Below are 13,978 nucleotides of genomic sequence, written 5' to 3'. Positions count from 1 at the left end.
TTCAGATGACTCGCTTTCTTCGCTGGAAATTTCCTCTTCTTCACTAGAATTGGAAGTTTCAGACCTGGTCATATATGGAATTAAATCAAGTTAAATTAATCCCCGTCAACGGCGCCAAAATTTGATGGGTGTCGAATCCACCAAAGATAATTATAACTTCACTTAGCCGAAAATAAATTGTAAAAGAGCAAGTAAAGGTCGTACCCAAAGGATTAATACTGATCTAATCACAAATATAACCAAGCAATTGACAAAAAGTAAATAGGGGGGATTGAAATTGTTGATTAATGAATAAATAAAAAGTGCAGAATCGAATTGAAATTGAATGTAAAATTATGTGTTGGAATTTCAGTTAAGGGAGATTCCGCAGGCCAAACAATTATTTCCCATCGATCATTGAAAGTGAGATAACATCGTAATTAACATGATCTGGATTGGTTATAGCCGTTCCTTATTCATTTCCGACCTAATCATTCCTTAATTGTAAAGCACATCCTAGAGCGCCTAAAGATAAGCCCCTATTCAACCAGACAGTTCTAGCTTAGCGCTTAGAATTTAATCCGTCGAAAGCATTAGGAATTAGAAGGACCCAATCTAAGTTAACCGAATTCTTAGCGATTCCGATTCAAACCAAATCACATGTTCATGCGCTTAATCGTTGTTAAGATATTCAGATGATTACAAATCCTATTTCCTAACATTGTTCAATGAATGAAAAAGCAAAAGTCTGGCCAAACCTTCACCTGAACCTCCAATGATGGTCTGATTTTATAGATTAACAAACATGCAAACAGCTCATATAAATTCAGATTTCTAAATTAAAGAGTAACAATCTCACGATAGAAAATAATGCTCGCCTTTGATTAATCACTTAACCGAATAAAGTGTTTAGCTACACATAGTCATGAAATCGACTATGATAGCCATTAAAGACGATAAAAATAAATAAAGCTAACTAAGAAACCAAAAAGAGAGAAAAAACCTAAAAAAGAACTTCTCCCCCCCCAAAGTGTAAATTCTCATCTATTTATAGAGAAAACCCCATCCTAAAAGTTGGGTAACAAAATAATATCTATCTAAATCATCAACCTCTTTTACAAATTTCAAATCCCTGATTTTCTGCCTTCTATCTCGAGTTGGAAAAGGTCCTGGTCAATTTGAACATCAGAAGATTCGGAGGTCCTTAGTCTTGGGCAAGACTAACTCCATTTTCGCTTCAGCTCCTTTAATTCAGCACCAAATTCCTTTCTGGTCCAAAGTTTCTCCAATTAAGCCCAATTCTGCTCCTTTTAATCATTTGAGTCCTGTGGAGGCAAATTAAACCAAAACAAGCAATAATACCCAAAATAACACCAAATTATTTAAATAACCTAGCACTAAAGTGGACATTTGAACGTTGAATTGGAGACTTATCAGCTACCGAAAAAGCTAAAAGATCTAGGGAGTTTTTCTATTCCTTGTTCAATTGGAAAGCTAAATATTGAAAATGCACTATGTGACCTAGGAGAACCCCAACCTACTCGTATGTCCATTCAATTGGCCGATCATTCAGTATGTTATCCTAGGGGAGTAGTGGAAGATGTGCTAGTCAAAGTAGGAAAATTCATATTGCCCGTTGATTTCATTATAATGGACATTGATGAAGACTTGCATGTTCCTATTATCCTAGGTAGACCATTTTTAGCCACGGGTAGAGCACTGATAGACGTAGGAGAGGGACAATTATTCTTGAGGATTAATGGGGAAGAAGTCATTTTCAAAATGAACGAGGCAATGAGACGTGCAAACAATAATGATGACACATGTTGTTTCTTGGATGATTTTCAAAGTCTTTCTACTTTGCAGGAACAGGACACTCTGGAGACTTTATTGGGAGAAGAGGTGAACATATGTGAAGGAACAGGCTGTTCCATTGAATCCAACCTACCGACACCTATTTTCGATCCTACTGTTCCTACTCATCAAGAACCACCGGAGATACCAACTGTGTCGGTGTCTAAACCAGAATGGAAACCGTTGCCTGCACACCTCGAGTATGCTTTCCTGGAACCACCCAACGGAAGTCCAGTCATAATATCCTCAAAGTTAACTCCTGATCAGAAGGCGCAACTTATGGCGGTTTTGCGAAGAAACAAGGATGCAATCGCATGGAAAATTGATGACATAAAAGGTATCAGCCCAGCAGTCTGTGTCCATAGAATCTTGATGGAAAAGGAACACAAGCCATCTGTCCAGTCGCAACGCAGACTGAATCCCCACATAAAGGAGGTTGTGCGAAAAGAGGTGATCAAGCTTCTTGATGCCGACATTATTTACCCAATCTGTGATAGTGTGTGGACCAGCCCTGTTCCAAAGAAGGGAGGAACAACCGTAGTCCTCAACGACAAAGATGAGTTGGTGCCCACAAGAACAATAACAAGGTGGAGATGTGTTGATTAAAGAAAGCTCAACGAAGCCACAAGGAAGGATCATTTCCCCTTACCCTTCATTGATCAGATGTTGGAGCGGTTAGCTGGCTATGCCTTTTATTATTTTCATGACGGTTATTCAGGATACAACCAGATCGCAATTCATAGTGAGGATCAAGAGAAGACAACGTTCACATGTCCGTATGGGTCCTATGCTTACAGACGAATGCCGTTCGGACTGTGCAACGCTCCAGCCACTTTCCAAAGATGTATGATGTCCATTTTTCATGACATGGTGGAGCGGACTGTAGAAATATTCATGGACGACTTCTCTGTTTATGGAAACTCTTTTGATAGCTATCTAAACAACCTCGAAGCCGTGCTTGTGTGATGTAAGGAGACCCACTTGATCTTGAATTGGGAGAAATGCCACTTCATGGTTACGGGCAGAATTGTTCTCGGGCATAAAATTTCAGAAAAAGGGATGGAAGTGGACAAAGCGAAGGTGGAAGTAATAGAAAAGCTGGCTGTTCCGGCCAATGTAAAAGATGTGCGATGTTTTCTGGGGAACGTAGGGTTTTACCGCAGGTTTATCAAAGATTTTTCAAAGATTGCGCTACCTTTGTCAGCCTTACTTCATAAGGAAGCGAAATTTTCTTTTGACGCAAGCTGTTTAAAGGCGTTTGAACTCTTAAAGAGCAAGCTGATCAACTCGCCTATACTGACAGGACCCGACTAGGAGCAACCTTTTGAGATGATGTGCGTCGCGAGCGATACTTGTGTGGGAGCTGTTCTTGGACAAAGGATAAAGAAAAAGTTTAGGCCAATTTACTATGCAAGCAAGACATTAAACGAGGCCCAGCAGAACTACACCACTACAGAGAAGGAGCTTCTTGCAGTTGTGTATGCCTTCGACAAATTTCGACCCTACTTGGTGTTATCCAAAGTAGTTGTGCACACAGACCACGCTGCGTTGCGCTACTTGTTCGCGAAAAAGGATGCTAAGCCTAGGTTAATCCACTGGCTATTATTGCTTCAAGAGTTTGATCTCGAAATTAAGGATAAAAAGGGAACGGAAAATGTTGCGGCTGATCATTTGTCAAGGATTTCTCACCAAGGCAGCCATGAACAACCAGAGATTTTGGAAAAATTTCCAGACGAGCATCTATACGCCGCACAGCTTGCGCCATGGTTTGCCGATATTGCTAATTACCTAGCAAGTTCGCTTAAGCCGCACAACCTGTCCACTAATCAGAGAAGGAAGTTTTTTGCTGAAATTAAATATTATTTTTGGAAAGACCCCTATCTTTTCAGGTTGTGCGCCGACCAAATTATTCGAAGGTGTATATCGCAGGAGGAGGGACAGGATGTTCTAAGCCATTGTCATGACCGAGAAGCTGGAGGGCACCATAGCGCTAGCAGAACTGCAGCCAAGATTCTTCAATCAGGTTTTTTCTGGCCAACACTTTTTAAAGATGCCCATCTATTCGTTAGCACTTGCAATGAGTGCCAACGAACATGCAATATCTCGGCTAGAAATGCCATGCCCCTCAACAACATAGTTGTTTGTGAAATTTTTGATATATGGGGCATAGATTTTATGGGTCCATTCCCTACGTCTTTTGGGAATAAATATATCTTAGTGGCTGTAGATTATGTGAGCAAGTGGGTTGAAGCAATGGCTAGTCCCACCAATGACGCCCGTGTGGTTGTAAAGTTCCTGAAAAGGCTGTTTGCCAGATTCGGTGTCCCACGAGTGATCATTAGTGATCAAGGAACCCATTTTTGCAATGCCAAATTTGAGAAGCTGATGGGCAAGCTTGGGGTCTCTCACAGAATTGCCACACCTTACCATCCACAAACAAGTGGACAGGTGGAGATTTCCAATCGTGAAATCAAAAGAATTTTAGAAAAAACTGTTGGCAGTTCTAGGAGAGACTGGGCAAACAAGCTTGACGATGCTCTTTGGGCATATACGACGGCCTATAAAACACCGATTGGAATGTCTCCGTTTAGATTGTTATATGGAAAATCTTGTCACCTGCCGGTTGAAATGGAACACAGGGCTTTTTGGGCATTAACATTCTTAAATTTTGAGACACAGGCTGTTGGAGAACAGAGACGGTTGCAACTGTACGACATGGAAGAATTCAGGGTGTTCTCCTACGAGAATGCAGTCAACTACAAAGAAAAGACCAAGCAGTGGCACGATAAAAAGATCCAGGAAAAGGTCTTTCATGAAGGTTAAAACGTCCTTTTGTACAATTCAAGGCTGAGACTTTTTCCAGGAAAGTTAAAGTCACGATGGTCAGAACCATTCACAGTAAACAGGGTGTTCGAGCATGGAGCTGTGGTGATGCTCCTTTCAAATTGAACGGGCAGCGTCTCAAATCGTATCTTGAGAATGACCATAAGAGGAAGATTGACACTATTCACTTCCAGGACCCTCCGCACCAATGATCAGAGACGCAGGGTGTTTGCTGCAAACACCAATTGCAGCAGGAAAGTACCCCTCCAACAATTCCTTTTTATTTTATTATCCCTCATCATGTGTTAAGTCATTTACCTGATAACAATTACATTGTCTCATTTTTGCTTTAACCATGCATTCAAGTCAAATCGATATATTCACAAGGAAAAATATAAAACTTCTACCCTTGTCAATAAGAGTGAAGTTTTAAGTTTTGCTTCTGTAATCTTTGGAGGGATGCGGAGCTAGGTCGTAAGAGTTTTTTGGGGGGGGGATAAATTCAAAATAAAAATAATAAACACACAAATCAGAAGGATAAGGGACACGTCAAATCCACTTTCATAGGCTATAATTTCAGCCTAAACGCCCCCTCTGTAAAAAAACAAAAGTGGATGGTGTGCCGTAATTGAATAATTATGGTACCCTTGCGTCTTTTCGCCTGGAATGGTCATCTCTCCATATAACTTATTTCAGGTGGCAGATTAGGAGACGATCTTTAGGGCGGTAGTATAAGAGATCTGTCTCCTCTTTTCTACTTAAAGGACGCAGACTGATGGGTACCCTAATTAGTCTTTACGCACTATTCTCTCTCACCTTTACCAAGAATTCTTTTTCTCATACAGGTTGTGGAGGCACCTATTTAGTTTGATTTACAGATGAGAACTCGTGGTTCGGGAAAGCACGTAAAAGTCGAGGGCTCGACCAAGAAGGAGAAAGCAAAAGGCAAGATGACTGAACCAAGCACGGTCGCTTTCGTTCCGGATGAGAAGCTAGTGAAAAAACTCTCACAGTTCAAAGATGCTGAGGTGCAAAAGTACTACGAAGATCTGGCTAAACTTGAATTCGGGCCCATACGAACAGTTTGTTGGGACACCCTGAAGAGGCTCAAGCTTGCTGAACGTGTGCGCAAGCTCATGGAAGCAGGCCATTTCGGTTGCTTCTTTGAGATGACGGAGCCGGCATACAAGGAACTGACGTTAGAGTTCCTGGCTACTTTCAAGCACGATGCTGAGATCACTGACCCTGATGAAGAAGGGAAGTTCAGTTTCAGGCTCATGGGTCATACTCAGAGGCCTTCGCTCAACATGTTTAACTGTTTGTTAGGCCCTTCGGACGATGATGACCTGGAGTCCGAGAGCTACAAAGAAGCATTTACCAAGACCCCTGATGTCTTTGACCCTACTGCCTTCTGGAATTCTATTTCGGGATAGCAACATTATGACGGGAGCGTTTCTAAGGCGTCAAATATTGATGATTATGCTGTTCGTTACTTGCATAAGCTGGTCTCCAGAACAATTTTTGCTCGCGAAAACCAAGCCACTATGCCGCATGCAGACCTTACAGCTTTGTGGAGTATGGCAATCGAGCCAAGAATGAATTTAGGTTACTGGCTTGGGGAGTACATCAGTGCTTTTGGTAAAAATAACTCTTCGCTCATCTGCTGCGGGAGCATTATCACTAGAATTGTTGAATCCATAGGAGTTTTTAAGCCTGAGGACCACTCTCGGCTCACTATTGTGAACCTTCCGGACCAGATTGATCTCTGGAGTCTGCAGAAAATGTTGTTTGACAAAATGGTGAATGGAAAGTGGGTTTGGATGGCAGACTTTGTTGCGGCCAGGAGAGTCGAAAGCCGGAAGAGGAAAAGTGAACCAACTATGTCGGTCTCATTGGATTCTGAAGAAGTCGAGCGGCCAAAGGATCTGGATTTCTATAAGAAATGTGCAAAGCTTTCGAGTGAGGACATCCTTGACAAGTTCAACGTCCTGTTTGCTCAAAACCAAGCCAACCGAGAAATGATATTTGCCCTTGAGCAAAAATATGAGTCACAACAGGGATCGATGACATGCTCAAAACCATCTGTATTGAGGAGCATGGCAAGGAAAATGCCTGAAACACCTGCTAATTCTAATGCTAATGTTGATGCTTCCTCGAAAGGGGAGGGCATTCCTGCCACTGCGGATAGAGAGGTTAACTCATCTCTTTCCCAGCCCGTCTGATTCGTCACCTTTGTGGCTGTCTTAGCATTTGGTAACATCTAACCCCTTACTCTATCAAATTGTGCACTCTGCCTATGTTATTATGCTATTATTATCTATATTTTGCTGCCATCCTGATAACATTGAGGACAATGTTCCGTTTTAATTTGGGGGTGGGGAATTACACATCACAATATATGCAGGCATAACATGATAAATGCTTATTCAGGTTGATAATTTAATTGATTTGGTGAATAGAAAATATCCCCTTGAGAATCTTTGATGTAAATATCCTTTGTAATCTTTTCTTTGCTGTCTCGTCTCCTTGTTTATTAAATCTCTTCGATTGTTTTGTGTTCACGGGAATCACTGTATAGACTGTGCGTTTTATGATGAATTTGTCTAGTTTTAGTTGTTTGAATTATGTCTCCCCGAGTCTGGAAGTTCAGAAAATTTTGAAATTTTTACATCTTCTTTCACAATTAGAAACCCTTGCCTTATTGCATTTCCCCAAAAATAGTGAGAACTCGAGCCTGCAAGTGCATCTAAATTATGCATTGATTTTTTCTGAGTGGGCCAGCACTCACTATCTTTAGGGAGAATTTGCATTGGTTTGCCCTGTTGAAATGGAGATTGTTTTTAATAATCATAGGAGGAAAAAGGCAATTAGATTCCCTTTTCGCTACACAAAAAGCCACCTGTGCTTTGCACTCCAAATTTAGGATAACCAATTTGAGCCATAACCTGTTCTTTCTAAACACCACGCAAAGAAACCCTTTCCTTTCACTGATATTCCTAAATACCCTGAATTCTGTCTTGTGCTTCAAAACCAACTGCTTAATTTGAAATCATTGTTTTTAAAGATACACAAATCAGGAAAACAAAGGCGATTGAGCAGATGATGCTAAAGAAAAGATAGAAAGGAACCTGGGAATCATGTGGTTGGATGGAAAAATCTTTAATGATTGTTCATTATGAATAGAAAGAGTAGTTTGTTATAAGAAGCAGGCTGTGTGGATCGGGTAAGGAAAGGAATGCTAATTTGTTGAAAGCTGTGTAGGTTAAATAATTTGCATAAAGACAGAATTTATACACTTAAATAGCTTCTCACTGTCAAACCAGAACCTGAGCCTAACATTACAACCTTTGTCAAGTCCTTTGGACTATGTTTGGAAGAATTTTGACCCATAGATTCAGGACCAAAAGGCAAACTCACACCCTAAGGGTGTGGTGACTGAGCTAAGCAGTGAAGTTGCATTCTTTTTTCTATGGTAAATAAATGCCATACGAGAGTGAGTCAATTATTCCAGTCCTTAGTGAGGCATGTCTGGCGAGTCGGTTGCTCCTTGTGAAAGTAGAAGTCTAAATTTTAAGCTTTAAGGAATTTCTCGATTAAAGGCACACAGTTTAAAACAAGCCTTAACTTTTCAATGAGATCATAGCTCGCATCTGTCAACTACCCCGCTGAGCAAAACAATTTCTTTTCTCCATATCATTCTCTGTAATATTTCATTTCTAACTCTTCTTCTGTTGAATTCTTTTTTCTTACATTTGGTTGCTTGAGGACAAGCAAAGATTCAATTTGGGGGTGATAAGTGTCTATTTCAGCGATAAAATACCCACTTGTTATGCTATTTGTTAGCCGGTTTGATTGTTATCACGGGTTTTATTGCTTGTTTTGTGTATTATGCCTCTATAGGGACTTATTATGAAGAAAGGAGCTGAATTGGGGCTATTTGGAGCTAATTTGACTAAAGATAAAATTTGGAACTGTTTTAAAGACCTGAAGTCGAAACTGGGAGTTAGTCTTGCACAAGACTAAGAAGCAGACGGGCAGAAATCTTTCCAAATAAATCAAGTGCGAATCTGTTCAATTCCATCACGTTTTCAGATGTCTATTAAAGAGTTTTAAGCCTACAAATCAGGAAGGAAGAAGCCAAGTAGTATTAGGAAGTTAGAATATTTATTTTTTATAATTAGCTAGTATTTATCTCCTAATTAGGGTTGGAGAACTCCTATAAATAAGAGAGGATCTATCTCTAAGGGGAGTTGAGTTTTAAATTCCGTTTTTAGTTTTTAGTTTTTAGCTTTAGCTTTTATTTTTATTTTGTTCTCTCTTTCAGAAGAGAGAAACGTTATTCTCCATGACTATTCATAGCTAAACTTCTACATTCGGTTAAGGGTTAATTCAAAGGAGGTTTTCTTCATTATTGTGAGGCCGTTGTGCTTTAATTCTTATCTTACCGCTTATTTGTTCGTTGCATTTTAGGGATTTATTCTCAATTGATTATTCATTCTTCGAATGATAACTGCAGGTCATTTTTTGAATTGGATTGTCATACGGCTGAATTGGTAAAGTTAGAGTTTTACCTAAACGAACCAATCATAGTAGCAATCGATAATATAAATCAAGTTAGTTTTGTATTTGAAAGAATAGATTCAAATGTGACAACCTGAGATTGTCTTTCATGTGACATTAATACAAAAGTAATTGGGTTTATTTGAGTCGAATGAACAAATAACTTAGTTTCTGAATCGTCTACGCTGAGTGTCGGTTGGCTAAGATCGGGTTCTTCTAATTCATAAGGCTGTCAATAGATTGAATCTTGACCGCTGAGGCTGGATTATTTATTGATTAGGAACTAGTTATTTGCCGTGCTTGACTAGTTTAATATTAAGGAAGAATACTCCAAACTGGTCCGGTATGTATATAAGAGTCTATTTTATCTGTCAATGATCAAGACTAATTGAATTCCTTGCCTGAGAACCCCTTAGCTGAAATCTTCTTTATTTACTACATTTAATTTCAATTTTGATTTCGTTATTCTTGTTAACTTAGGTGATCAGTCTACTCAAAACCCCCCATTTTATTTTACTTGTCTTTTTGGTTATTAATTTAGTTAAATCAGTACTAATTCTTTGGGTTCGACCTTTACTTACCCTTGTTACAAATCCATATTTCGGTCAAGTAAAGTTATATTTATCTTTGGTGGATTCGACACCCGTCAAATTTTGGCGCCGTTGCCGGGGATTAGTTTAACTTGCTTTAATTTTATTAATAATCAGGTTTGTATTTTTTTTTGTTCATTTGAGTGATTTTTCATAATTATGGATCATGTGCTTCAACTCATCAATGAGTACCACTGGAATTCTGATCCATACTATTCTCCATGTCCCAATTTCTTTTGGAACCAATCAAGTTCAGATAATTATCAATCATATTCTATTAATTCGCCAACCTCTAGTATGTCCCTTGATGAAATTGTTTTAAATTTATCCACTCCAATTTTAGTTCATGATTATGTCTTAGAGGAAGATGAAATAATAGAAAATGATAAGGTAGTTGATGATAAAAATTACATAGCTGTCAATGAGTTAGATTATTCAAAGGATTTTTATGTTTTGGATGCAAGTAACAATTCAATCATAAATTCAGAGCAACATTTTCTGATTGACTCATCTAAGGCTAATGAAAATTTGGATATTCAAGAGGGTATAATTTTATATCCAATTGAATTTAATTGTGCTTTTCAGGTTGGCTTGATTGATTCCACTGTGCAGGAAAAGAGTAACCCGGACAATCTTGAAAATATTTTTGGTTATGATTGGGATGGAAAGAAGGATGAACGGTTAGGAATTGGATAATGTAAAATCACAGACGTCTGGCCAAAGACGTTAAATAGAGGCGCTTTTGGGAGGCAGCCCATCGTTTAGCTTTGATAGAGCTAAACTGTTGTTCTTGTTATTTAAATTCTTGCATTTTGCTTCTTTATTTTAATTTTAATTGCCTTCATCTTCCTTGTTGTGCTAGTTCTCCTTTTATTTCCAATTTTTTTTTTCCAGATGAAGACTTGCTTGGACAATCATCTACCCATTCATCAGTGCTGTCATGCAATGCAATGCCACCGAAAGAATAAGCTTAGTTTGTGCATGATTCGACCGTCTGAAGTACTTTTATAGCAGCCAACTCTTCACTATCTCTGACTACAGCACTAAAACTAGGGAAGTTTCCTCATCCTTTTCATTTAAATTTTTGTTATCCTTCACCACATTACATTTTGCCCCGTATTGAGGACAACACGAAAATTAAGTGTGAGGTGTTTGGGGGGTCTCTAATCAAATTAGTAGTGATGATTTGCTCCATTTTTTCTATGATTTTCATGTTTGTATGTTTGGGATTAAATTTTTGAATTTGCTGCTGGAATTTTCTGAGTTAATTGATGCAATTTTTCTGGGTTTTGGTGATGATTTAGTGCTATAAATTTATGAATTTGATGGTGGTTTTTGGTGCTAATTTGCTGCTGGAATTTTGGGTGAATTATCTTCAAGTTGCTGCTGAAAAATCGGATTTAATTCTATGGAATTTACTGCTGAAATTTTAGCAAGTCTACTGCTGAAATTTTTGAGTTAATTGATGCAAATTTTCTAGGCTTTGGTGCTAATTTGCTGCTGAAATTTTGGGTGAATTATTTTCAAGTTGCTGCTGAAAAATCGGGTTTAATTTTATGGGATATGTGCTGAAATAGTGTGAGGTGTCCGCCTCAAAAGAAAAAAAAATCAGAAAATATATTCGAGTCTAGTGTGAGGTGTCCACCTTTTGCTTCGTCCTTAAAACTACCAATGCTAGCTCACTATTTTGCGCTCGATTGAAACTAGGTTGCTGACTTAGTACTGAAATCCTTAAGTCTTGTATTGAGTAAGGTCATTGATTTCAAAAGGTCGGGATTTCATAATTGCCCTAAGTATGCATATTAACTACTTGATTAATCTCCCATGACATGAAAATATGTTTTGAATGAAGCAACACCACTTTTATCCCTATTTTTGGAAAGACTTTGAGCCTAAATGCAAGAACAAAATACATTACACTTTGTTCTATTTTTCTGAGTGTTGTCCAATTTTAGTTTGAAATTCTAGAACTTGCCATGTTATGCATTTCGAGACCACATCTGATGAATTTGAGCATTAAAAATGATAAGGGCAGTAGGTTTTTTTTTCTTAGCCATTTCAAATAAATTCGAACCCTTAGTCTTGCTCAAGACTAACAAAAATAACAGTATCCAGCCCTTAGTTCAGCCACATTTGAGCCTTTTCCCCATTCTTGACACAACCCTTGTTTGAGTCCTTTGGTTAGGGACAATTTAGCCATCAGAGTCTGTATATTCTTTTACTTTATTCAATGATTAATTGCCGCTTTGAGCAATTTCCATGTTCGAAACCACAAGTTCATCAAAGTTTAAGGATTCAATTGAATAGTCCTTTAGTTATAGTATATGTGGGTGTGCTTCAAAAAGTGTCTAAATAGACATTAGTCGGTAAAATAGCAGCTCTCTTGTTCTAGTTCAAATGTGTTCTATATTAAAAAAAAATCAGAAAAAAAGCCTCAGAAAAAAAAAGAAGAAAAAAAGTCAGAGGCATAAAAAAAAGAAAAAAAAAGAAGAAAAAAAAAAGAAAAATAAACAAAGAAAAATTTCTTGTTAGTTTTTTCATTTCAGTCTGTTTATAGTTGTTTAAGTTCATCTTGAACATTCATTCTGAAGTTTGAGAATTGTAAGTCATTTGCAAATAATTGAGCTTTGATTTCCATTTGGCCATTTTCAGAGTAGAATGTACATTTTTACTACTCTCGGTTTCCCTTTCTCCATCCTTTCCTTTCCAAACCTTACCCCCAACCTATATTACACCCTGTTTTAAGTCCCTTTGATTTAGTGTCTTGAATTCATACTAAGTGGTGGAGATTTGATCTATTGGCAAGCTTATGGTAATTTCATTCTAGGTTGTGAATTGAGCGATTTCTTGAAAAATTAAGCATAGCCTAAAACACTTGAGTGCAATGAGTGACCTCTGTGAGGGTGCTGCTGATTTTAATTCATCTCTCATGTACATGGTCAAAAGCTTATTTGATGAGATTTTTTCAAGTAGTTACATTGTGTATTTAAACATGAATAAATTCTTGACTTGGAGAGTTAATGGCCGATAATCTTTGCATTATGAGGGGGGATCGGGAAAGGTTAGTAAACACGAAATCATTAGAGCTAAGAACTGTTGACATGATCTGGTATGCTTGAGGACAAGCATTGGGTAAGTGTGAGGTGTTTGATAAGTGTCTATTTCAGCGATAAAATACCCACTTGTTATGCTATTTGTTAGCCGGTTTGATTGTTATCACGGGTTTTATTGCTTGTTTTGTGTATTATGCCTCTATAGGGACTTATTATGAAGAAAGGAGCTGAATTGGGGCTATTTGGAGCTAATTTGACTAAAGATAAAATTTGGAACTGTTTTAAAGACCTGAAGTCGAAACTGGGAGTTAGTCTTGCACAAGACTAAGAAGCAGACGGGCAGCAATCTTTCCAAATAAATCAAGTGCGAATCTGTTCAATTCCATCACGTTTTCAGATGTCTATTAAAGAGTTTTAAGCCTACAAATCAGGAAGGAAGAAGCCAAGTAGTATTAGGAAGTTAGAATATTTATTTTTTATAATTAGCTAGTATTTATCTCCTAATTAGGGTTGGAGAACTCCTATAAATAAGAGAGGATCTATCTCTAAGGGGAGTTGAGTTTTAAATTCCGTTTTTAGTTTTTAGTTTTTAAGTTTAGCTTTTATTTTTATTTTGTTCTCTCTTTCAGAAGAGAGAAACGTTATTCTCCATGGCTATTCATAGCTAAACTTCTACATTCGGCTAAGGGTTAATTCAAAGGAGGTTTTCTTCATTATTGTGAGGCAGTTGTGCTTTAATTCTTATCTTACCGCTTATTTGTTCGTTGCATTTTAGGGATTTATTCTCAATTGATTATTCATTCTTCGAATGATAACTGCATGTCATTTTTTGAATTGGATTGTCATACGGCTGAATTGGTAAAGTTAGAGTTTTACCTAAACGAACCAATCATAGTAGCAATCGATAATATAAATCAAGTTAGTTTTGTATTTGAAAGAATAGATTCAGATTTGACAACCTGAGATTGTCTTTCATGTGACATTAATACAAAAGTAATTGGGTTTATTTGAGTCGAATGAACAAATAACTTAGTTTCTGAATCGTCTACGCTGAGTGTCGGTTGGCTAAGATCGGGTTCTTCTAATTCATAAGGCTGTCAATAGATTGAATCTTGACCG

The sequence above is a fragment of the Euphorbia lathyris genome, chromosome 3 (assembly GCF_963576675.1).
Source record: "Euphorbia lathyris chromosome 3, ddEupLath1.1, whole genome shotgun sequence".
Lineage (NCBI taxonomy): Eukaryota > Viridiplantae > Streptophyta > Magnoliopsida > Malpighiales > Euphorbiaceae > Euphorbia > Euphorbia lathyris.
This window is presented reverse-complemented; position numbering follows the sequence as displayed.